The sequence below is a fragment of the Phocoena phocoena genome, chromosome 2, assembly GCF_963924675.1.
Source record: "Phocoena phocoena chromosome 2, mPhoPho1.1, whole genome shotgun sequence".
Lineage (NCBI taxonomy): Eukaryota > Metazoa > Chordata > Mammalia > Artiodactyla > Phocoenidae > Phocoena > Phocoena phocoena.
Window position 1 is genome coordinate 79612718 of NC_089220.1, and position 25852 is coordinate 79638569.

A 25852-nucleotide genomic window follows, 5' to 3' on the forward strand; every position below is an offset into this window, starting at 1 on the left:
AAAAGGAAACCCTCTTGCACTGTTGGTGGGAATGTAAATTGATATAGCCACTATGGAGAACAGTATGGAGGTTCCTTAAAAAACTAAAAATAGAATTACCATATGATCCAGGAATCCCACTACTGGGCATATACCCAGAGAAAACCATAATTCAAAAAGACACATGCATCCCAATGTTCATTGCAGCACTATTTACAATAGCCAGGTCACGGAAGCAACCTAAATGCCCAACAACAGACGAATGGATAAAGAAGATGTGGTATATATATATATATATATATATATATACAATGGAATATTACTCAGCCATAAAAAGGAACGAAATTGAGTCATTTGTTGAGACGTGGATGGATCTAGAGACTGTCATACAGAATGAAGTAAGTCAGAAAGAGAAAAACAAATATCGTATATTAACGCATGTATGTGGAACCTAGAAAAGTGGTATAGATGAACCTGTTTTCAGGGCAGAAGTTGAGACACAGATGTAGAGAACAAACGTATGGACACCAAGGGGGGAAAACCATGGTGGGGTGGGGATGGTGGGGTGCTGAATTGGTCGATTGGGTTTGACATGTATACACTGATGTATATAAAATTGATGACTCATAAGAACCTGCAGTATAAAAAAACAACTAATACTAAACTTTCTTTGGGTTATTTGTATGGAAATATGTTAATATAAATGTTTCAGACACTACATGAAATTTCTAAAAATCTTATATGTTCTGGTATAATGTTATAAGCTTTAATTCTTGTTATTACTTTAAAATCTATATCTCAGAAATAACTAAATTTCCTTGTCAATGGCATTATTATGAACTTTCATCAAATCTTTAACCGTGGTCATTTTTAAGTCTTTTGTCATTTATAGACAGTTCTTGGTGTACTCTGATGCTTTTGCAAAAATGTTCCTATAAAAGGTCTTCATCTTCAAGGAATTCATGGAAGAGACTCTGACAAGTACAGGTTTCTGGTAACTGACTATACTGCTGAACTGAATGAATAAGCATTTTCAGAACTCTAATGGAAAACTGATGAATTCATAAAAGTGCTAACAAAAGATCAAGATGAAAAAAAATTAATTACATGGGACTGAGTGAACTGATGAGGATGATTATAATTTTTGTGACTTTCTGTTTGAATAAAATAAATAAATAAAATGTAATAGAGATCAGATTATAATGAAGGAATATCAAAATTCTGATGGTAATTATTTAATATTATAATTATTTAATATTACAAAGGTAAAACTGCATGTAAAGGCCATGAGTGCACAGCACTAGCGAGATATGATGTAGAGGCAAAAGTTTATAGAAAAATTTCACAAGCTTAGAAACGTCAGTAAATGTGTTCTCCCCAAAGCCCATTATTCCATAGAGAGACTTGGGTCAGGCACTTCTTGAAGCACCATGGAGAGCGTTCTAGGAGATGGGTAATTCCCCTTTATACTCTTACATATTTATTAGGAAGTTGGAGTTGGGGAGGTGGCAGAGAACCCCCATTCAACTCCATACAAAAGGGCACTTCCTGGCTGGGATGTGACTTTGTTAGAAAGAAGATCTTTGGAAGTTCATCTAGACACTGTTTTGTTCTTCTGCTGTATCAGCTCTGCTGAGCTGGCTCACTGAAAAGCAAGCACAAGGGGAAAAACAAGAGCCACCAAGACCATTTATGAAATCCATGTTTGTTTCCTCTAAAACATACACACATTAAGACACACAAAGACTAAGATATTTGCCATTCATAGATCCCAACTGCCGCATGGCAAGCCAAATACCCTGATTTGGCTCTGATAATTTTCACCTAAACATACTGACAGTTTTGTTATTTTAATGTGTTGATCAGCTGGCAAGAATTCTCAAAGGTGAAAAGTAAGTGGAAATATGAACTCAGAGACGCAGGAGCCCGCATTTACTCTGGGGCTTGTTGCTAACCCTGAGTCATCTTGAGCTTTAGTTTCTAGGTTTTCAAAGGACCTGAAGATGGTAAACACAGCATATTCCAGATGAATAGTCTTATAGAAGACATGCCACATACATAGATCTAAGACCATGATTGTTATATGCCCCATGTAAAGAATGATAGGAAATAAATTGGCTTCCTTTTACCAGCACCATGTAAAGACAAGTTATAAGAGAGTTGGCAATGGATGTTAAGTGCTAACCTTTCAGCTATGCAGAATCCACACAAACTGTTACCCTTAATTACCTTCCAAATAATAGTGAAAACAACATATTCTCATTTTATGTAATACAGCTAGCCCTTGTATCATAAACAATCATGCTGGTCCTCTCCTTAAAATAAAAAGAGGTCCAAAGTCCAAAATTGCTAGGACCATCCTGGAGAATGTTTTTGCCTTTTCTAATTGGTAACAATTCTATCTTGGTATCCTTTAACTTAAAAATTAAATGATAAATCTAACCATGAAAACATATTTTATATAGATGTTAGGGAAATGAAAGGTTTTCCTCTGAAAATAACCTAAAAACTATATGAGGGACTCCTATACATCAGGAAAATGAGAAAAAATCCACATCAAAGTGGGTAGGAGAGGTGAAGACAAAATCTTGCTATAACCGAACCCCCAGTGTGGTGACCACAACCAAGAGGGAACTCAAAACCCAGAGCTTCTCCCTGAGGAATGAAAGGTTTGAGTCCCACATTGGGTGCCCCATCTTTTAAGACCCGCACTTGAGAGATGAGAACCTGAAACATCTAGCTCTGAAAGCCAATGGGCTTGAATCCACAAGGCTTACAAGTTCAAAGTGAATTGAGAAAACATTCTTAAAGGGCTCACACATGGATTCACCTATCCCAGGGCCCAGTGCAGAGTGTTTAAACAGCACCAAGACTGTATGTGAAAGAAATGGATTTGCTTATCTTAAAGCATCAGGCTGAGTAGCAGGCATCTAATTTAACAAACAACTAAACTACTGGGGTCCTCTCCAGGGAGGAGGGTTGGCAGGTGCCATCTTTGTACTCTCCCTCTGACTTGCTGCAACTCTCTGGTACCTCCCAGAAAGGAGCCTGAATCTCATCTGCCACCCTGATTTTTTAATTAAACAAGGGCTTTCTCCAGTTGTGGCGAGTGGGGGCCACTCTTCATCGCAGTGCACGGGCCTCTCACTGTCGTGGCCTCTCCTGTTGCAGAGCACAGGCTCCAGACATGCAGGCTCAGTAGTTGTGGCTCACGGGCTTAGTTGCTCCGCCAGATGTGGGGTCTTCCCAGACCACGGCTCGAACCCGTGTCCCCTGCTATGGCAGGCAGATTCTTAATCAGTGCACCACCTCGGAAGCTCTGCCACCCTGATTTTTGTAGCTGCTGCCAAGGATACATCTAATTCATCTATAAGTTGCCTACAAAAGGCTCACTTCAAATGTAAGGACACACAGGACTGAAAGTGACAGGATGGGAAATGATATTCCATGCAAATGGACACTGAAGAAAGCTGGGGTGGCTATACTGACATCAGACAAAAGAGACTTTAAAACAAAGACTAGGGGCTTCCCTGGTGGCACAGTGGTTGAGAGTCTGCCTGCCGATGCATGGTACGTGGGTTTGTCTCCCGGTCCGGGAAGATCCCACATGCCGCGGAGCGGCTAGGCCCGTGAGCCATGGCTGCTGAGCCTGCACGTCCGGAGCCTGTACTCTGCAACAGGAGAGGCCGCAACAGTGAGAGGCCCGCGTACTGCAAAAAAAAAAACCAAAAAAAACAAAAGACTATTATAAGAGACAAAGAGGTCATTACATAATGATAAAGGAGGCAAACCAACGAGAAGAAATAATATTTTAAAATATTTATGCATCCAACAAATGAGCACCTAAACATATACAGAATATTAACAGACCTAAAGGGAGAAACAGACAGCAGTACAATTATAGTAGGGTAATACTGCACCTTTATCAATAAATAGTTCACCCAGACAGAAATTAGTTAAGAAAACATTGGTCTTAAACATCACATTAGACTAGAGGAACTTAACAGATATATAAAGAACATTCCATCCAAAAGCAACAGCACAGATTATATATTAGGTCACAGAAAAAGTCTTAATAAATTTAAGATGATTGAAATCATATCAAGTATCTTTTCCAACCACAATGGTATGAAACTAGACATCAATTACAAGAAGAAAACTGGAAAATTCACCAATTGTAGAAATTAAAACATGCTACTGAATAACCAATGGGTCTAAGAGGAAATCAAAAGAGAAAAAGAAAAAATATCCAAGACAAACACAATGAAATACAACATACCAAAACATGTGGGATGCAGTAAAAGCAATCCTAAGAGAGAAGTTCATAATAATAAGTGCCTACATCAAGAAACAAGAAAAATCTCAAATAAACAACCTAACTTAACATCTCAAGGGACCAGTGAAAAAAAATAAAAAAAAACAAAATGCAAAGTTAATAGCATGAAGGAAATAACAAAGATCAGAGAAGAAATAGATTAAAAAGACAAAAGAAAAGACAAAGAGGTGGTTGGTTCTTTGAAAAGATAAATAAAATTGACACATCTTTAGGTAGACTCACCAAGAAAAAAAGAATGAAAAATGAAAGAAAATCCAAAATGAAAGTGGTAATATTACACCTGATACCACAGAAATACAAAGGATCATAAGAGACTAGTATGAACAGTTATATACTAATTGGACAACCTAGAAAAAATAGACAAATTCCTAGAAAAGTATAGCCTACCAGGACCAAATGATGAAGACATAGAAAATCTAAACAGACTGATTACTTGTAAGGAGATTGAAGTAGTAATCAAAAACCTCCCAATAGGGATTTCCCTGGTGGCGCAGTGGTTAAGAATCCGCCTGCCAATGCAGGGGACATGGGTTCGAGCCCTGGTCCAGGAAGGTCCCACATGCCATGGAGCAACTAAGCTCGTGCACCACAACTACTGAGTCTGCACTCCAGAGCCCGCGGGCCATAACTACTGAGCCCGCATGCCACAACTACTGAAGCCCATGTGCCTAGACCCCATGCTCTGCAACAAAAGAAGCCATCGCAGTGAGAAGCCTGTGCACCACAACAAAGAGTAGCCCCTGCTCACCGGAACTAGAGAAAAAATAAACAAAACCTCCCAATAACATTAAAGAGTCCAGGACAAGAAGGCTTCACTGGTAAATCTACCAAATATTTATAGAAGAATCACATCAATCACTCTCAAACTCTTCCAAAATACAGAAGAAGGAACACTTCAAAATCATTTCACTAGGCCAGCATTTCCTTGATACCGAAACGAGAAAAGGATGCCACAAGGAAAAAAAAAATTACAGGCCAATATCCCCAATGAACATGATGTAAAAATTCTCAAAGTATTAGCAAACTGAATTCAATAGTGTATTAAAAGAATCATACATCATGATCAAGTGGGATTTATTTCAGGGATGCAAGGAAAGCTCAATATTTGCAAATCAATTAATATTATATAGCCCATTAACAAAATGAAAGATAGAAACTATATGATCTTAATAGATGCAGAAGCATTTGACAAAATTTGATATTTGTTTATCATAACAACTCTTAACAAAGTGGGTATAGAGGGAACATACCTCAACATAATAAAAGCCATATAAGACATGCCCATAGCTAACATCATACCCAATGATGTAAAGCTGGAAGCTTTTCCACTAAGATCAGAAACAAGATGATCTCTCATCAGTTTTAGTCAACATAGTATTGGAAGTTCTAGCAGGAGTAACAGGCAAGAAAAAGAAATACAAATTGGAAAGGAAGAAGTGAAATGGTCAATATTTGCAAATGACATGATGTTATATATTCAAAACCCTAAAGCCTTCACCAAAAATTGTTAGAACTAATCAAAGTTCTAATTCTGTAAATTTTCAGGATACAAAATCAATATATAAAAATCTGTTGCATTTTTAATAATACTAATAAACTATCAGAAAGAGAAATTTAGAAAGCAATCCCTTTTATTACAGTTGCATCAAAAAGAATAATATACATGGGGATAAATTTAACCAAGGAAGTGAAAGACCTGTACACTGAAAAATATAAGACATTGATAAAAGAAATTGAAGAAGAAACAAATAAATAGAAAGATATTCTGTGTTCATGGATTGGCAGAATATTTTTAAAATGTCCATACTACCCAAAACAATCTATTGATTCAATGCACTCCCTATCAAAATTCCAATAACACTTTTTTACAGAAATAGAACAAACAATCCTACATTTTTTATGTAACCACAAAAGACCCTGATTAGCCAAGGCAATCTTGAGGTAGAATAACAAACCTGGAGGCATCACCCTCCCTGATTTCAAACTCGACTGCAAAGCTATAGAAATCAAATCAGTATGATACTGGCAATAAAACAGACACATAGATCAATGGAACAGAATATACAGCCCAGAAATAAACCCACACATATATGGTCAATTAATTTATGACAAAGGAGCCAAGAATATACAATAGGGAAAGGACAGTCTCTTCAATAATGTTTGTATAAGTAACAATTTGTTGTTATCAATAAACTGTTTAGAAAATAGAACAGCCACATGAAAAAGAATGAAATTGGTAGACTATCTTTCACTATAGAGAAAAAGTAACTCAAAATGAATTTAAAACTTAAATATAGGATCCGAAACCATAAAACTCCTAGAAGAAAACATAGGTGGTAAACTCTTGACATTGGTCTTGGTGATGATTTTTTGTATTTGACACCAAAAGCAAAGGCAGCAAGAGCAAAAATAAAGAAGTGGGACTACATGATTAACTTAAAAGCTTCTGCACAGCAAAGGAAACCATCAACAAAATGATAAGGCAACCTACTGAGTAGGTCAACACATTGGCAAATCACATATTTGAAATTTGATAATTTCAAATCTATATAAAAAGTTCATACAACTCATTGGTAAGAAATAAACCATCTAATTTTAAAATGGGTAGAAGATTTGAATGACATTTTCAAAAGAAGACATACAGATGGCTAATAGGTACATGAAAAGGTGCTCAGCATCAAAAATCATCAGGGAAATGTAAGTCAAAACCACAATAAGGTAACGCCTTCCACCTGTTAGAATGGCCATAATCAAAAATATAAGAAAAAACAAGTGTTTGCAAGAATCCACAGAAAAGGAAACCCTTCTGCACTGTTGGTAGGAATGTAGCTTTTGGTGCAGCTTTTGTGAAAAATTGTATGGAGGTTCCTCAAAAAATAAAAAATAGAACTACCATATGATCCTGCAATTTTACTTTTCGGTATGTATCTGAAGAGAATGAATACACTAACTCAAAAGTATATATGCACCCCCATATTCATTGTGGCATTATTTAGAATAGCCAAGATATGGAAACAACCTAAGTGTCCATCAATAAATGAATGGATAAAGAAAATATGGTATATACATACCACAGAATATTTTTCAACCATAACACAGAAAGAAATCTTGCTATTTGTAACAACATGGATGGAACTTCAGGGCATTATGCTAAATGAAAAAAAACAGGCAGAAAAAAGACAAATACTGTATGATTTCACTTATATGTAGAATCAAAAAAAAAAAAGGGCTCATGGATATAGAGAACAGATTGGGGGTTGCCAGAGGCAGAGGATAGGGGGCTGTTGAAATGTGTGAAGGGGTTTAAAAAGTACTGTCTTACAATTATAAAATAAGTAAGTCATGGGAGTTTAATGTACAGCATGGTGACAATAGTTAATAATACTTTATTGCATATTTGAAGGTTGCTAAGAGAGTAGATCTTAAAAGTTCTCATCACAAGAATAAAAAATTTTGTAACTATGTATGGTGATGGACCTATTGTGGTCATTTTACAATAGATACAAATATTGAATTATTATGTTGCTTATCAAAAACTCACAATATGTTAATTATATCTCATTAAAAAAATACATATGGAGAGAATTAAAGTACTGATAACAAGTAGGACCTCTTAAATAGAGGCAAAATGCTTTAACGTCCAGAGACCTTAGGGGTACATTCTTATGCATTCTAAAACATAGAAAGTTGATTGTATAAATCAACTTACTAAAATTAGAGGATTTAAAAATGGAATGATATAAATGTACTCAACCCACCCAAAAAAAGGCAATGAGGAGAAAAGAAAAGGAAAACAACAGTGGATCAAATAGAATGCACAAAATAAATTTAAAAATCAGTCATATAAAATATGTGACTGGGGCTTCCCTGGTGGCGCAGTGGTGCCAGTGCAGGTGACACAGGTTCGAGCCCTGGTCTGGGAAGATCCCACATGCTGTGGAGTGGCTGGGTCTGTAAGCCACAACTACTGAGCCTGTGCGTCTGAAGCTTGTGCTCCGCAACAAGAGAGGCCGCGACAGTGAGAGGCCCGCACACCGTGATGAAGAGTGGCTCCTGCTCGCCACAACTAGAGAACCCTCACGCAGAAACAAAGACCCAACACAGTCAAAAATAATAAATAAAGAAGCTTTCATTAAAAAAAAAAAATGTGACTGCATTCACATTTAAAATATTTAAAGAGCTTTATTTATTATATTAATATAATAAATATTATAAGAACCATTTTAATATTTAAAGTCTAACAGGACTGAAAAAATAAAAAGCTATATGATATTTACAGAAGGTCAATCTAAAATGTAAGGATACAAAATGCTTGAATATAAAAGTGTTAAAAAAACAAAACAAAACAGAAATAGAGTCACAGATGTAGAAAACAAACTTATGTTTACCAAGGGGGAAAGTTGAGGGTGGGGTGGGATAAAGTTGGAGATTGGGATTAACATATACACACTACTATATATAAAATAGATAACTAATAAGAACCTACTGTATAGCACAGAGAACTCTACTCAATACTCCATATTGAGTAATAAGCTATATGGGAAAAGAAGCTAAAAAAGAGTGGATACATGTATATGTATAACTGATTCACTTTGCTGTACAGCAGAAACTAATACAATATTGTAAATCAACTATACGCTAATAAAAATTAATTTTAAAAAAAGTGTTAAAGAGCACAGAAGATACATAATTATCCAAAGAAACCCCTCATAGACATGCTATATCAGACAAAAGAGCCTTTAAGGCACAAGCAAATAAAATGATAAAAGTTCACTTTATTAAAAATATATAAGAATTCTAAACTTTATGAAGCAAAGCATATAATGCAAAAATTGACAGAACTATAGTGAGAATCTGATTAATTCACCATTATAGTCAAATATTTTAACACACATTTCTTAGTAATTTATGGATAAAGTAGGGCCAAAAAATCAGATAGAAACAAAGAGAATCTGAAGAAACAACCTTGATTTAATACACACATAGAGAATTATACACTACACCAGGAGCAAATATTCCTTTATTTATGAAAAATTGAAATATTCCTTTATTTATGAAAAATTTTCATTTATGAAAAATGATCACAAACATAGCCATAAAGAAGTCTTCACAAATTTGACCATAGTGCAAGGAAATTAGAACTAATAAGAAAATAATACTAATAAAACAAAACCCACACCATACTTTTGAAAATTAATGAGCTCCTTTCTAAATAACTCATGAGTTAGAGAGATCATAGAAGTTAAACATTCAGAATGGAATGATACTGAAAATACCAAATATTATAATTAATGAAATACAGCCAAATTAGTACTTATTCATAAAAGAAAAGAAGAAAAACTCAATGAAAAGAAGAAAAACTCAAAGAACCTAAATTTAAAAACTTAGGAAAAGAAGGGGGTGGGGGTGGGGATTAAAAGAAGGAATAATAACAATAAAAAAGAGAACAAACTACTACTACTTTACAACAATCTGGATGACTCTCATAATGTTGATTGAAAGAAATCAGGTGCAAAATGTTATAAACTGTATGATTTCATTCTATGAAGTTCAAGAGCAGACAAAATGAATCAGTAGTGATAAAAATGATAGAGGTTTCCTCTGAGGAGGTTAACTGGGAAGGGGCACTAGGGAACTGAACTCTCTGGAATGTTCTGTATCTTGATCTGGATGGTGGTTTCACAGATGTATTCATCTGTAAAATTCATTTAGCTGTATATTTAAGATTTGTGGACTTTATGGTATACATGTTATACCTCAACAGAAACGCTTAAGAAAACAACACAAAGTATTCAAAAAATGAATCTGTAATAGAGACAGTAAAGCCACAGGTTATGTTTTTCTAAATAGACTAATGAGATATACAAGCATCACGTAGTTTGACCAAGAAAAATAAGAGAGGACAAATAAAAAAATTTTAAGGAAAAAAAGAGGACAGAACCTAGATGATGTAAGGACTTAAAAGATAAAATGTGAATATTAAGAATAACTTTTTAACAACACTTGAGAACATAGATGAAATAGATTAATTTCTAGAAAAACAAATGAGGAAATAGAAAACCTGAAGAATTGTATAATTAGAGTTGCACTCAAAGCTCATTTTGGTCATATGCTATTGCCAAATATTAAACATTCAACCAAAGCCAAGGCCAAAGTCAAATAAAATCATCACAGAATGAATTTCTGGGATACAGTATTAAATCTCAAATTTATTTGAAATATTTATTTCTAATAGCAATTATAATGTTGAACTTTCATAATTTGCTAAAGAACACTAATTCTTTTCAGGGTCAGCTGCTGTATTTCTCCTGTAGCCATGCTATTGTATAGCTGTGATACCAAATATGCTCTTTTTCAACTGGCATATTTAATAATATAACAAACTTCTTTATGGTTGGCTGAATATAATAGAGGAAAAAGGTTTTCATAAAATATTTTCTACTAGTAAATTCATATGTGGAATCCAAAAATTGGAAAAATCTTTTTTAAAAAAAAGAAGTCCTGGGCTTCCCTGGTGGCACAGTGGTTGAGAGTCCGCCTGCCAATCCAGGGGACACGGGTTTGTGCCCTGGTCTGGGAAGATCCCACATGCCGCAGAGCGGCTGGGCCCGTGAGCCATGGCCACTGAGCCTGTGTGTCTGGAGCCTGTGCTTCGCAATGGGAGAGGCCACAACAGTGAGAGGCCCGCGTACCACAAAAAAAAAAAAAAAAAAAAAAGTCCCTCTACTTTTAGTTACTAAAATTGGTTATGAATCCATGGCCATTATTTTTACAAATATTTTTTACATTTTTAGCCTTCAAAAACTAAAAATCCTAAGAATCATCTTAAATTTCCAAGACTTTTTTTTCAAGTTTTATTAGCAAGAAGAAAATTTCTCTAGCACGTTATTTTTTCTTCATATTGCTTATACATTTGTGTGTGCACTTAAGATGATTCATGGATTAAATTTTGTGTGATATTTGAGTTTTCTTTTTCATAATATTTATAGCTGATAACATACATATTCTATTTATAATCCATTTGTTGATGGAAATCATGGCAAAATAAATAACTTTCCAAGTTTAGGATTAAAATATAATCTAATATCCACTCTTCTCCTTGATATTAATACTTAAATTTTTAAAAGCATAATTTGGCTCAAAATAGTAAAATAGTCATTAAATTAATATAGTATCTTTTTTTCCTCTTAATATAGTTTTTAACTATTTGAATGTTTATACTGATGGTGAATGCTAGGATGAGTATAAAAGTTATTTTAGCATTCATCATGAATATAAATGTTCAAATAAATAGATAAAAGCATATATTAAAAGAACAAACAGCTAATATATAAGGTAGAAATGTATACTACCTCTAGAATGCTTATCTACATGAAGATTTGTACTTATTAGTAAATCTGAATATCCAACTTGTTTATATCGAGACAGTGTTATCCTCATTAGATGTGGTGGAAATTGTGCATGACCACATGATCATTGATCATGCATAAATTCTAGTTTGCAGAATTCTTATCGAAGTGGTATTTGGCTTCTCAGCCTTCCAGAGGTTGAGGAAGAAGCTAAATAGTGGCTTTTAACCAAATATTAAGACTGAGGTCAAATTTAGCATATATCTAAATCATAACTAGAATTGAAATACTAGTAAACAAAAATAAACAAAAACCCTCCCAACAAAGAAAACACTAGGCCCAGATTTTTTTTCAAGAAGTCTATCTAGTAATAAAGGCACAAATAATTCTAAATATACACAAACAATTACAGAACACAGAAAAAGAAGAAAACTTCCACCATATTTTATGAAACTGGAATAAATAAACTTGATGCAAAAATAAAGAAAAATACATAAAAGATATAAGTATTGGAAAGGGGAAAATGGATATTATTCACACATAATGTGATTGTCAACATTGTTCCAAAGGAATCAACATACAATTTGTTAGAATTAAAATTTGTATATAGCAAATTTCTTGGAGACCAAATCAATTTCATTTCTGTTCATAAGATGCAAAGAATTAAAAGTGCAATTCACAAAACGCAATTATTTATAAAGAATAAAAATATAAAATACTTAAGGATAAATGTTACAAAGCATGTGCAAACTCGTTATGGGAAAATGTATATATTTTATTGAAAGAAGTTCTAAAAATAGAGATACCATATTCTGAAATTACAACACAATATTGGGAAAATGTCAGTTCTCCCCAAATTGACCTATGGATTCAATTTGATCCAATCAAAATGCCAATGTGAGAGAGAGAGAAAGAGAGACAGGGAAAGAGAGGGAGAGAGACTTGGAAATACCTGAAAAGTGATCTAAAATTTATGAAGAAGAGTAAAGGGACAAAAATAGCACATTGTTCCTGAAGAACATGACTTAATAGGGGAATTTTGTCTTAGTAGATATTCGAACTTAGAATAATACTGTATTATTTCAGACAATGTGGTACTTTTGCAGGGATATACCAATTAAGCGGAATAGAAAATCTGGAAATAGAATAGAGATGTAAATATTTGATTTATGGCAGATAAGTGTAAGATATATAAAGTTTTCAATAAATGGCACTGAGATACTTGGTTATGCAAAAAAAAAAAAAAAAAAGAAATTATCCCTATGTCATTCCATAACTAAAAATCAACTCCAGGTAAATTAAAGCTTAAATTACATTCTTAAGGCAAAAATGATGAAAATTTTAGGAAGCAGTAAGAGAATATTTTTTCTGTCCTCAGGGTAGAGACATATTTTTTGAGCAAGACACAAGAAGTGCTCGATGCAAGGAAAACATGATATTTTCAACAATGTGAAAATTGAGAACTTCTAGTTCATCAAATCATGCCACTAAAAAGTGAGTAGACCTGGAGGAAATATTTGTAGCATAAAAACAATCAAACGATTCAAATCCAGAACATTTAAAGAGCTCTAATGAATCATTAAGAAAAAAGGCAATCCAATGAAAAGTGGGCAAAAGACTTGGACAGGCACTTCCCTAAAAAGGAAAGGTAAAAAGCCAACATGCTTTAAAAAGATGAACAGATTCATAAATAACTAGAAGAATATTGGTTTATGTGATTGAGGAGGAATTTCTCTACACTGCTGGTGGCAGTATAAATGGGTGCAAGCATTTTTAAAAGCATTTTGCCATACCTACTGGAATTGACAATGACTCTCACTTGTGACTCAGAAATTCCATCCCTATGTATGTGTCCTAGAGAAATTTTTGTATATGCTCATCATGACATATGCATAAGAAACATTCATATCAGCACTCTTTGTAATAAGAAAAAATCTGGAAATGGCCCAAATATTGCATTATACTTACACAAAAGAATACTATACAGCAGTGAAGCTATGCGCAACAAGACACATAATTCAGCAGGACAACATTAAACTACAGTAAATCACAAAATATGATTGATATAAATACACATGGTACAATATGCATTTACAGTTAACTGAAGTTCAGAAATATACAATAAATAATATATTGTTTACGTTAGTGATATGTGTGGTAAAAATCATAGAAAATAAATACATTAACACAAAAAAGGGACAGTAGTTACTTCGCAGTTGGGAAGGTTTGAATAGGAGAGGAACACACAAAAGGACATTCCAAGGGACACACAAAATCCTCAAAAGAGCTTTCCACACTTAACTGCTCAAAACACAGATACAATAAAACAAAAAATGATAAAGTTAGTTCATAATTTTTTAAAAACCATTTTCATGAAAATATTACTATAAACAAAACACCAACAAACTGAATAAAAACATTTGTAATATATCAGAGGTAAATGATTGATGTCTCTAGTATTTCAGGAAATCTTAAAAAATAGAGGAAAACAGAATCAAAAACCTTAATAGACAAATTAGCCAAAGATATAAACAAGACAATTTTTTTAAAAAGGTATTAAAATAGTCCTTCAGTATATGGAAAGATATACAGTATATGGAAAGATATACACCATCGCACAAGAGAAAGTAAATTAAAATTACAAGGAGACAATTAGATTAGCAAAAATTTTTTAAAAAGTATGAAAATACACTCTTTTAGAAAGGCTGTGGAGAAACAGGTACTCATAAATTTGCTAGTGAAACTGTCAATTTTTCTTATGGAGGGGGATTTGGTAATATCTATCGAAACTATTTACCTTTAACCTACCAATGCCACTTCTGGGATTTAGCCTAAAGATATACTTCTACATATATGTAAACTCATATGTACAAAGTTACTTATTGAGCATGATTTGTAATTTCAAGGCATCATAAACAATGTGAATGCCTATACATAGGATAGTTATTGAATAAATATGATTGTACACTCTCTCAATAGAGTATTATGCAGCTATGTAAAAGAATGAGAACTATCTGTATTACTTTATTTTACAATACTAGATAAGAAAAAACATAACAAAGAAAGAAGATATGTAAGGAAAAAAAAGTGGAATAAGAAAATATGCCTGTATCTGCTCATATATGCAAAATGGAGGGCTCAATTAAAAACTAATGATAGATGACCTACATGAAGTGGATGGAATGGGCAGTATTGACATGGAAGAAACGAAGGGGAGATTATAGACACTTCTCTGAGTATACTTTTTTGTATAGTTCTTATTTTTGGAATCACATTAAAAATACACTTGTCAAAAATATAACCTAAAAGGATAAGGGAAAAACCTTCAAAATGAAAGATAAAAAACCAAATGGACCAAACTCAATTTCAGTTGTATAGTATAACCACGGTGAAGGGGAGAGGGGTAACATCAGTATTTTTGCAACAGTATTTGGATTATATGCCCTCAAGCTAAAGACAAAAGAATTGTAAACAAATGTTGAACCCTGATGGTAATTTTCTCTTGCCCTGCAGAGGTATGAGTAAGCGATTTTGAAATTACTTTCTATGTAATCTAGGATTTAGTAAAATAAGTTAATATACTGTGGACAATGAAAGACAGATTTCTCATCGTCCAGAAGGAAATTACAAATAGAGAAAGGGGAGAAGCTAGAATGAACCTTGTGGAATTGGGTTGGAATTAGAGTTATCTGAATGAACTCATGATTATACATGTGTGCGTATACACATAATACATATATATATATGAAATATATATTTGTGCATATACACTGGATTATATGTGTTCATATATATCCATCCATACACATCTATATCTATTTCTCTATCAATCTACATATGTACCTATCCACTATACATGTAGATTGACAGAGAAATAGATATAGATGTGTGTAGATGGATTCACACACACATAAGGAGAGAGAGGGCTGGGTAGGTGGATATGTGTTTGCATATACATTTGTATATATGTGTGTGTACATACATATATTTCTTAGCTCTATTCACTGAGAGTCCTAGAAGTAACTGGTAGCAAGAAGCATGCCTTGTGCTCAGAGATTTGTTTCTAAGTATCATCCTCTTCACTAAAGAAAAGAGGCTGTCTTTAGGGGAATGGCTGATTTCAGTGCTGAGGAAGTACAAAATGAACGTAAAATGTCTCATTGTGGCAGAGAATAAGGAAGTTTTCAAAAATGATGGAGACATACCAGGAAAGCCTATATGCAATACAGGTAAGCACATCAAGTCTTCAGCATTTAAAAAATGGTTTCGTTATATAAATCTCAGATTTTGAAGTATTATAAATCCAGAATATTCCCACTGTATCTCCTCCCACCTCTTACCAATGGAGGCTTGCCATGGATATGAGATTGACAGAAGCAAGACTGATCTGATGCAATGAATCTGGTGCAAAGAGTTTCACTACAAAAAAATGAAAACCAGAATTATGATTTAATGTTGAGAGCTGGAGATGATATAGGAAATTATCCTTCTCAATTGTTATACGAAATCACCGGTGCCTCAGAATCACCTGGGGAGTTGGTTGGTTAGTTGATTGGTCTTGGTACAGATAGCTATCCTCCCAATTTCCGCTCTCTCCTCTGATTACAATAAAGCCCATTGCCCATTGTACCACCACCTCTATCATTTTATAGGACATGAGATTTAAGTCACTATATTTGTCTAACTTCACATCACTAGTTCATGTCAGAGCCATAATCATAAGAAAAGTCTGTAAAAACTGAGATAGAATTGCCTTGCTCACTTGGGGCCATTACCACAAGGCTTCCTAGGTCACCACTTCTACCAGCACTACTTCTTCTGTTTTGTCACTTATGTCCCAATAGAGAAAGCCACCAAGTGTGAACAGAGCTGACAAAGGAATTTGGAGATGATTATGTCTTGGAAACATGAATATTTATTCTTACACATAAACTTGTAATATAACAAGTAGAATCATGAATTTTCAAACCAGGAAACCCTGGGTCCAACATCACTCATCCATGTACACTTGTGTGACCTTCAGGGAGTTACTTGACTTCCCTTAAGCTCACATTCTCTGTCTGCAAAGATCTTTAATGACACCCCACCCTTCACCCCCACAAAGTCATAAAGTGGTTACTCTATATCAGGTGCTTAGAAAAATAGTTAATTTTTCTCTCTTTACCCTTCCTTTACCTCTTAGCAATAGCCTTGTATAAATCTTAGCTTTGGAAGTGGCTTTTTGAAAGGAGTCTAAAACTAAAGCATCAAAAACCTAGCAGAAGATTTAAAACATTGACCCTCTTCCCCTACATTTCAAGAGTTTCTGTTTTGTCTCCATGTCTCTTCCCATTTCCCTAAACCAGAATCTTTTGCCATTTGGGATTCAATAAATTTGCGAACATATCCAAAATATTTTTCTTAGAAATTGTAATATATAATATGCTCCTTGAATACAGACTAGAAAGGGAGCTATTACATTGTAAAGCACCACTATTTGTGTTTCCCTAAAAATTAAGAAATTCTAATTTATCTGAGATCTCTTTATTCATATAGCTGATTATTATGTGGTAGAGAGCACCAGTTGAAAAAACAAAAACAAACAGGAGAAACAAAACAACCACTTAGGGTCAGAACCCCAAATTGTTTATTGCAGAAATTTCAGGAAAGAAACATTTACACAAAGAAAATGCTACCTTAGTTCTCCTTACGATAATAAGATTATTTCCCTCAGTCAAGCTAATAAGTTAATACCATCAATATTTCCCCAGCTCAACATTAGATTAAGTATCTTTATCTTCCAATTAACCTGCAATTATGTGTCTTAATATCTGACATTCTCTTGGATTTTGGTTAATCCATACAATGCCAATATTTAAAGATAAGGTCCCCAGGTCAATCAGCTAGAAACCATTCCCAGAAGTTGATGCTAATCAAATTTGTTCATGCAATTCAGTGACTATATTGCCATGATAAGTTTTAGAACAGATGTTTGACACTGAAGAAAGCTCTTTATAGTAGAATTTAAATCCCTTTTGTTCAGTAATGACAAAGGTTATTAAAATACACTTTTTTTTGGTGACCTAATTAAGGCACTCGATCAAAAACAATCAAAACAGCAGCCTCCTTATTATAGCCGTCCCAAGAATGAGGCTTCTCAGCCTCTCAATGTAGCCCTGATGAGAGCACAGCATGAGAAATGAATAAAATTATGATCTAGGCTGAGAAATTAGCCTTAAGCACTTGTTAATAAAGGCAAATAGAATTTTACAAACCAACATATAAACTTTGTGAGGTTATTTTATTGCTTTCTGCACCAAGGTAAAGTAGATTGATATAATTATCTCCCTTATATTCTTATTTAATTCATTTTTTAAAATCTTGGTTTATGATGGGAGGTCTAAAAATTAGAACAGATTGAATCTGGCTATTATTTTAGCTCTATGCTGCTTGATCCTTGATTAAACAGGTTCTTCTCCTGAAAAACCAAATACTCTGCAGTCCCTACTTCCATGATTTTCTACAATAAAAATTATTATATTGATTTTCCTAGAGTATTCCTGTTTTGAGGTGAGTAGTGGAGAATACACACACACACACACACACACACACACACACACTTTCTCTCTCTCTCTCCCTCTCTCGCCTCTTCTTCTTTCCTCAGTGTCCAAAATTTATCATTCTATTAAAGTAGCCATTTCATATTTAAAGTAGGCATTGAAATATTAAGCACAAAACAGTTAAACTGAAATGTTTCCCTCACCTAATTAAAAACTGGAAAACTAAGGAACATTGAATAAAATGTCTAAAAGAGTATCTTTGCACAAAGCTAGTCTTTCCCCTAAAATATGTTGAGTATAGGGTTTTGATTAGATTTTTTCTTTTCATCTTAAAATTTTTTCAATCCATCCTCATTTAGAAATTACCAATGCCAGTAAACTCATCTTATACACCATGATGATGAAATTCAAGTGTATGCTCATTTGGTCTCTATAGGCTGACATTTTGAATACATTTATAAAATGACCTCAAGTTTAAATACTGTATTGCTTAATCAGAAAGTTTCCCAGTACTATTAGCATTTTTTTGCTGTTGTTTTAATAAGATATAATCATAGAAAGCTAGATTAACGATGATGTTGTCCCTTGTAGACTAACCCTTCAGACCACATGTACGCTAAAGTTTCCCTGCATGATTCATATCCTTTCAACCAGGTCTGAAATGCTATAATAAAAAAAATATTTCAGTGACAATCTTCATCGTGACTCCCCGTGGTGAAAACGAAATTCAACTTTTCACTAAACAAGTTCACTAAACAAGTCTCTTTACCCCTCCACTATCCCCTTTATAGATTCTAAACCAGAACTACTTAACCAAAGCTATCAGAATGTATGTGAAAGAGCTATTCCAATAGCACATCTGTGAAAAGTTAAAATAGGCTGTATCAATTAAAGGCACATGACCACAGGTCACAATATTTTACTTCCAGGTAGAGTTAAAGCCGATCTTTCCTTTTAAGGATGTTAATGATGCAAGTGTTCATCTGTACACCAAGCAAATTCGCTGCTGGCTTATATGTTAAAGGAAGATCTCAGAATAAGGGTGAAATCTATATTATTAGAAAAACAAATTTTGTTAAAAAAAAAAAATCTTGTAAATGAGCTGTAGCTTTAAAAACATACCATCGCCTATTCCAAAAAGGGACCTTCCCGAGATCAGATGCCTATTAAAAACCAGAAATGTTAGCCATCTGTTGCTGTGTTGCATGAATGCAAAGACAGGGATATATTAGTACCGTATGTGAAGGGATAGGGTTCCAAAATCCAGCTTTGCTGGTATTTCCCAAAATAAGTTGCCAGGTTTATAGAATAAATAAAATCAAAGATAAATGGCTTAAAAAAGAAAAAAGAAAGAAACCTCATCTTAAAAATTAAGCAATCCATCTATCAAAAAATGATGTATCTTTATACAGGCAACATATTGTAACAGGTGCTTACAACTGGCTCCTTGAAGCAGACCACAGTTATAGGTAAAGTACAATATATATTCAAAGAGAAATATGTGAGAAAACCCTTTTAGTAAAACGTGACTCCTGGGTCAGATGCTTGAGGGTGATGGGGGAGGTGGGGACCAGAGCTGAAACTGGATCTCATTTTGTTTGTTATACTAGCAGTTCCTGATTCTTTGTAAGTTCAAGGGTGATCAAAATTTGCCTCACAGGCCCGCAGCTTTACTCTGTGCTTCTCACTTACAGGCCGATAGATGGAGTGTAATTAACAAGCTGTAGTGTTGACTCTGCTTGAGATCTTTCAGCTTGGATTGTGACTTAGGGTTTGGTGACTGGTTTAAAAAAAAAAAAAAAAAAAAGCCTTCTAATGACCCAAAGAAAGCCCCAAGATCTGAGGAATGGCATTCATTCTTTTGACAGAATAACTACATCACTAATTCTTTCAGGACATAGCTGGGAAAATATCAACCTTCCCATTCACAAGTTGGGGGGTAAGGGTGTCACATTTAGTCATGGGAATTGGATCCTCTTAGTAGAAAAAAAGCAAAACAACAGTTGAATTATCTTGGCAGTGGTCAAAATGAGGAAGTGGCTAAGGCGCTATCTAATTTAGGAGGGCTCACTAACCTTGTAAAGTATTGATTAATCTAACTAATCTTGTGTAATCACATTGTTTCTGAAGTAATAACTAAGCCTATCTTTAAGAAAGGAGAGGGTGGCTTCCTTAATCAGTTTATAGCAATAATTTCCAAACAGGAAAATAGTCTTAAGGGGGAAATATCTCAGGGAGTAGATGCAGTAACTAGATCCAGAGTCAGTAGAAGCAAGAAGTCTATACTCATGAAATTAAAGCCAATATATTACTAAGGGACTCTTCTGGAAATGAGAGACAAAAGGAGGAATTGCTGCCTTCCTGGGGTGTGGGCAATAAGGTCTCTGAAGGAAAAGTGAAGGCCTCATTGAGGAAGCTTATGTCCTCAGGACTTCAAAACAATTCCATCTTTTCCCAGGAACATGGAATATTTTCCACCATCACTGGGGAACTTATAGGAGAACATACTTGCAAAGGATCAGCAAAAGGAGCACAGAAGCAATGTTTCATGCCAGTGCCCCAGGATCATATTCATCAGGAGATGGGAAGCATGACGAAATTCCTTTTCATAGAAGTTCATACAGGGAAAGAATGATAAACTCTAATTTGGGCTCGGTGTGACTAAGTATATATGGAAAATAGCAAAGCAAGGAGAGAGAAGTCGACCTGCACTCCTTGATTAATTTCATGTTTTCTTGGTACGTTACATGATGTACGAGTCAACTTTTCTAGGTTGCACGGAGAGAACAAACCTCTCAAATCTCAGAGGCTTATAACAACAAAAGCTTAGTGATTGCTTAGGTTAAATGTTGGCTGGAGACAGCTGACTATCTCTGCTCAGCAACTCCACTCAGAGCAGTATCTTCTTTCTGGGTCTGTGATGAAAGAGCAGTTTCTTTTGCAGGTACGCCTTCTCGTTCTCAGAGGACTAGCAAAACCACGTGGTGGCTCTTCAGGTTTCTGCTTACATTTCATTGTCCAAGTAAGTCATATAGCTGCATCCCACAGCGGGCACTAGGGATCACACAGCAATGGACAGGGATGAATAATGTTTTCACAAGGAGGATAGAGAGTAGTTGGGAGCAGTAACACGGTCTGTCACAATGGAAACTTTGGATGTGAACAAGAAAAGATAATCTTGACTTTCTTAACAATTGGCCAAATAAATTTCAAAACATAATCTACTGACATATTTTAATTGGGGATACATAGGGACTGGGCAAATAAATAACCAAGACATCAGGCACAACTTTAAAAAAATATTTTAAAACAAAGAAAATATCTGAGGAATCTACAAGTAAGCTTTTCTTGCTGTTGGAAATTATGTCATTCAAAGGGTACTTCCGGGAGTAAAGAAAGTTCAGGTAAGTTCAGATGAGTTCCAGTCACCAAGCCAGACCACTGACTTAACCTAGCCAAGCTGAATGGTACAAACTCCACAGTCTGGGCTAGGATAATATTAGGAGATTAAAATATATAATGAAAACTTAGTTAGCTATAACCTAATGAGTTGGAATATTAAATTGGTATATTTTACTCTGCTTCACTTTCAGGAGGAGAAAAAGCAAACAATAGCAAAATATGTTGAAGGATCTGGAATATTGTCTTAGTTTCTTAGAAATTCACCTAAATTTCCTCCATCTCCACTAGACTAGATGGTGACCTAGGTGTGCTGCCACACACACAAGAAAAAAGAACGGAAGAAAGAAAGAAGAAAATTCCCCAGTAACCATATGTTTAATCTATATTATTTAAAAAGAGGAATTTAGGTGTGGGTCTGCTTTAGAAAATTTGAAACCACTTTTTTTGGAATTACTTTTAAACACTAGTTTTAAGAGTTAATCAGAAAATTCAATAAACTACTGTTCCCTGAATTTCTAGTTAGTCTAAGTTTACATTCTTAAGCCCTAATAGGAATAGGTTAGCATATATCCATACAAGTGTGAGAGAATTTATTATTTACATCAGACATTTGGCCATTTGTGATTACAAAGCTCTTTAAGACCTATCGAACATGTTAGTCTCAGTTTCCTTTTTTATAACAGGAAATTAGTTCTTATAAGCACCAAATGAGATAGATAATTATCCAAAGACTTAGACCAGTACCTGACACCAAGAAAATACTTGATAAATGTTGGTTATTTTTAAAATAATTTATCCATCCATTTAACAAACATTACAATTGGGTCTTATAGTCAACTGGGCCAGCTGTTGGCCGGGGCGTGAACATAAATGAGCAGAAAACTTGAGCCGAATATAAGAGAATTTTCTGTTCTCTTTGAAATTAGCTTTTCTAAAACTCCTTTCTCAATGGCATAACACTGCTTAATCTGGACCACTGTTTATTTCTCAACCTTAAGTAAAATGTTTTTTAAAAAAAGGATTATTAGAAAATTTTGCTAAATAGATAAGTAAAAACTAAGCCTTTTGTATAAATACCACTTTAAGATAATTCCCTAGTTCCCCTCCAAGTAGATAACTGCTTCTAAACCCCCGTGTCAAGCGCTGTTTATTTTCATTTAGAAAAAAAATAAACTTAAGCAGTAGAAGGCAAATATATTTAACCAAACTTTTAAGAAGCACATTTTTATGTCTGAAGTAGTAATTCATTCTTCTCTAATACAGATCCAATTGATGGCCTAAGCTGACGACCTACCTACTTTTGTCAGAGGTACAAGAAGATTTCAAGATGAATAAGGAACCATTCCTTTTTTCTGGAGGCTTAGAATCTAATCCAAGGGTTAATTTTCATATGCAACTTGCTAACTAGAGTAGAACATCAAATTACTTGCAATTCTCTGAACCTCACATGTTCTCTTACAACCAGGGGTGTCCTGGTTAACTTGCTTTCCGAAAACAAATCAAAAAGCCCTGGTTTATAATGTTTGCCCATATCCATGGTATAAATACTCCCAGCATGGCGGATGTCAAGTTATCAATGGTTGAACAAGTGGCTCTTAAAGTTCCTGAATATTTAACAGTCATTCTTGTGAGGCAGCTAAGCCCAGCTCCGCAACCTACTGCTCCCACCTCTGTGCCTTCTGCACTAACTTAGCTTAAAACTCCCTTTTCCTTCCAGTCTAATTTCTATACACATTTTAAGCTCCCACTCATACCATTTGCTTCAGGATGTCTTTCCCAAATCATCTAGTCGGAGGGTTTTGTTTTCTTCCTTTATTCTTTAATTCTCCCCCAGGACCCTGGACTTACCCCAGTGCTTATCAACACTATATTGAGAGCACTTGTGTGTTTTCCCAGCCTTTCCCAGGGAACTGTGAACAACTTGAGTCAGAATCTTTGACTTACTAATTTCTCATTGTTTGACCCACTTCCTTTCTGGTTAGATTAAATCAACACGTGTCTGAAAATAAACACCATGGGAGAAGTACCACATACCCTCGGAGTTCAGCTAAGAGAGAAACAGTGATGAAGAAAGGGCTCATGGGACAGATGACACTTGAGGATAGGCTTGAATGTGGGTAGAATTTCCATTAGGGAAGATTGGAAAGTGGGAAGAATGTTTTATGCAGAGAAAAGAGAATGAACGCAAAGTTCCAGGATAAGACTATGGGGCATGTTCAGTGGAAAAATGAATCATCCAGTAAGAGAGGAGTGTCAGTTATATGATGGAAAGGATAGTAGGAAATCAGTCTGCTTGGATTCTGAGGGTTGGGTAAGGAAGCTGTATTTAATTTGGTAAGCAGTGGGGAATTATAAAATTAGATCTAAGCTTTAAAAAGACTATCTGACAGGACAGCGAGGGAGAGACTGTTATAAGGAAAGAGGAGGTATGGGAACATATGAAAAATAAGGAAAATTTAAATTAAGGGGTTTTAACAAGGGTGTGGATTGGGGATGGTGAAGTTTAGAGATGTAATATAGCCAGAAATTGTAGCGCAGAGGTATATCAACTTCAATTTTTCTCTTCAAAAACATATAAAGAGTAAGCAGACAGATCAAACAACAGAAAGAGTGAAACTGTGTATTTCCTTGGGCTTCAAATCATCTCTCTCTTTCTCTCCTTCCTTCCACCTCCCGTCCTCTCTCTTTCAATTTTAAAAAGCTTTAGCTCTGTATCAGAAATGAAAAATTCTTTCTCTACCACAGGAGTGGTAGTAATAACCAATATCACTCTCTTTCCTTCCAATATTTCTGCCAAAGAAAATGTATATTCTTATTAATATGAGAGTGATTTTTATATTTAAAAAAATGACATACACAACCATCATGCTTTGCACGTCCCAAGTACTATGGAATAAATTTTTCCATCAGCTCTTTAAAAACATTATGTGAAACAATATATTATATATTGGTGAATCTAAAAATAAATTTATAAACAAAAATCAGAATCATGCATCCAACTCAGGGTTATAAAAGCCAGATGACATAAGTAGTAATTCTCCTGTAGCATACCATATAATTACTAACAAACTCTCTCCCTTGATTTAATCATAAGCTTGCTCTTCAAAGCAAATTTATATGCTTTGTTTTAATCTCTAATGAGTAGGTCACCTCTGAATGACAAAAATCCCAAACAGGAGGTGCTCTATCTCAATTTTTATTATACCTTTAGAGATTATCAATGTAGGTAGGCTGCCTTTCACAATGTATTCTTTTGTCAATTATTTTAATTTTTCAAGTTTTGGGTTATGAATAGCTCACAGACAGCTGATGGATGAATTTATGTTATGCCACAGAACTAAGATGTATATCGTATGGATTTTCTTGGTAAAGCTATATATTAAATAAAAAGACTTTAATAAACCATTAAAGCCTAACTCCTTTACACAAATCATAAAACTCTGGATAAACAGAGAACTAAGCCCGCCGGTACTTCGTGGTAGTATAATTTCTACCAGCTTCTCTATTTCCAGAGTAGAAAGAAAATGAGGATTATCATGGGTCCCCGCCTGGCCCAAATCCTCTTCAGCTATCATCTTCTTTATTGAGCCTACTTTGGTTCTATATCATATGTATAAAAATATTTATTATTCTATGTGTTGTATTTCACTGAAATGATCTTTATATGTCTGTTTTCCCTCAAAAATGGAGGGTGATGTCTCGTTTTTGTATATCTCAATGCCCTGAACAATGCAGAGCCTAGCACACAGTAGGCCCTCTATCGATGCTTGTCAAAATGAACTAGTGTGTGCTCACATTGAATTTTTGCTGTTTCACATTTATGCATGTATTAAACACAGCCACTGGGCTTCCCTGGTGGCGCAGTGGTTGAGAGTCCGCCTGCCGATGCAAGGGACATGGGTTCGTGCTCCGGTCCGGGAAGATCCCACATGCCACGAAGCGGCTGGGCCCGTGAGCCATGACCGCTGAGCCTGCGCATCCGGAACCTGTGCTCCGCAACGGCAGAGGCCACAACAGTGAGAGGCCCGCGTACCGCAAAACAAACAAACAAACAACAAAAAAGCTACTTTTGTAGCCCATTTGCCCAAACTTCTAGGGAAGAAATATTAGTCATTTCATTATGAAACCATAAGTGCTCATTAGTAGACTGGAGGATACTTAAAATACAACACAATGTGAAGTGTGGCAATAAACAGACATCATCTTAATGCACAGCCTAGGTATAGAAATTTTGAGGTTAATGTTGG